This window comes from Salmo trutta, unplaced genomic scaffold (assembly GCF_901001165.1).
Source record: "Salmo trutta unplaced genomic scaffold, fSalTru1.1, whole genome shotgun sequence".
NCBI lineage: Eukaryota > Metazoa > Chordata > Actinopteri > Salmoniformes > Salmonidae > Salmo > Salmo trutta.
The window spans coordinates 125848-128133 of NW_021822716.1; positions in this window are offsets into that span (position 1 = coordinate 125848).

A 2286-nucleotide genomic window follows, 5' to 3' on the forward strand; every position below is an offset into this window, starting at 1 on the left:
GGCTCTTTCTAATGGGAATGAAAGCTCTCTCTATTGATTCTCTCTCAGTAGGCAATACTATGAAAGTAATGGCATTGCAGTGCAGACTGGGTACAGGTTTTCTTTAGCTTATTCTGAGGTCGTAACCTATGTTATTTAATTGGTGGTGGCATACTATGGTCACTGCTAATGGGTCAGGAACTTACTGGCACAGGGCAGGAGGTAATGTACTTGTCCTGCCCGCATGAAGGGTGTGTGGTGTGTCCAGTGGTGTCTGTGGTGTGTCTTGGTGAGTCAGTGGTGTTGTGTGTGGGTGTGTGTGGTGGTGTGGTGTGTGTGTGTGGTGTGTGGTGTGTGTGTGGTATGTGTGTGGTGTTAGTGTGTCTGTGGTTGTGTCTGTGGTGTGTGTGTGGTGTGTAGTGTGTCTGTGTGTGGCTGTGGTGTGTGTGTGGTGTGTAGTGTGTCTGTGGTGTGTGTTAATTGTAGTACTCAACATAAAAATGTCCTCAGTACTGCCTTGGGGAGAAAGAGGCAATTGGCAGCTGTCTTGTGGGCAGACAGCGGCCGAGGAATGGCCCACTCCATCACAGGCAATTGTGTGTGTGTGTGTGTGTGTGTGTGTGTGTGTGGTGTGTGTGTGTGTGTGTGGTGTGTGTGTTGTGTGTGTGTGTGTGTGGTGTGTGTGTGTGTGTGTGTGTGCGAACCAGGCAGTGATGACGTGATGAGAAAGACTATCTCCATCAGGACAGTGTTTCTGCTGAGAATGAGAGCATCAGGTCTGTTCCATTCGTTCTATCAGCACTGCTGCCAGTTGTGTGGTGTTTGTTTGTGTGTGTATGTGGTTTGTTTGTGTGTGTGTGTTCTGCAGAGGGAAGACAATTATTGATGAGTTTGGGCATTTGGTCTAATCTCCCCGACGACTCCGAGTGCTTAAATAACTGCAGGAGGAATGAGGGCCGCTTCTTAGCTTCACGCACGCACGCACACACACACACACACACACACACACACACACACACACACACACACACCCACACCACACACACACACACACAAACTCTCTCTTTCACATTGCACACCATTGAAGATGTCGGCTAAAGTTAAGAACTTTTTTCTCTCTCTCTCTCCTCTTCTCCTCTCTCTCCCTCTCTCTCTCCTCCTCTCTCCTCTCTCTCTCCTCTCCCCCCCTCTCTCTCCCTCTCCCTCTCTCTCCCTTCTCTCTCTCTCTCCTCCTCCCTCTCTCTCTCCCTCTCTCTCTCCTCTCTCTCCCTCCCTCCCTCTCCCTCTCCCCCCCTCCTCCTCTCCTCTCACCTCTCCCTCTCTTCTCTCCCCCCCCTTCTCCTCTCCTCCCCTCTCCTCTCCCTCTCTCCCCTCCTCTCTCCTCTCTCCCCCTCTCTCCTCTCTCTCTCTCCCTCCCCCTCCCCGCCTCTCTCCCCCCCCCCTCCTCTCTCTCTCCCTCTCTCTCCCTCTCTCCTCTCTCTCTCTCTCTCTCTCCCTCTCCCTCCCTCTCCCTCTCTCTCCCTCTCTCCTCTCCTCTCTCTCTCGCATCGCACACCATTGAAGATGTCCGTTAAAGTTGGGAACTTTCTTCCTTTGAGGACACACACAGAGACCACATGCACACACACACACACACACCACACACGGGGCAGAAAGCAATTACAGAGTCAATCGGGAGGGTTTGATTATAATTTGAGCTCGTGCTGGTGCTGCTTTGGAGCGCACCTGTTACCACAACGACCAAACGAGATGAGAATTTCGGTTGTCAAGGTTTGCAATTTTTTCCCTCGCCTTTAAATGACCTTAACTGAAACTCAAATCATTTATGATCCTTAGTGACAATGATTATTGAAGTGTTGAAAAGGAAACCAACAAAGTGATGGGGGAAGATGGCTGCCAAGTGTTTAGATGTGTCAGAGGTGAGAGAGAGAATGTCGTCCTTCATTTGAAGACAGCCCTAGCTGTCTCTGTTTTTCTCTCTTCATCCCCCCTCTCTCTTTATTTCCCCCTTTATCTCCCTCTCTCTTCATCCCTCCATATTCTCTCCCTTTCTCTTTCTCGCTCTCTCCCTCTCCCAAAACTGAAAGAGCTCGGGTCCAGCCTCAGCTATAGGCAGGTAGAGGAAGTCTTGGTGGTAGCCACTGATAACTGCTCCAAACTGAGTGGGTAGAACTCTCAGGAGGGTCAGCAGAAGGTTCCAGGTGGGTCTAACTCGAACACACTTACCGGGCCTGAGGGGGTGTGGTATATGGCCAATATATCACGGCTAAGGGCTGTTCTGAGGAACGATGCAACGAGGAGCGTCTG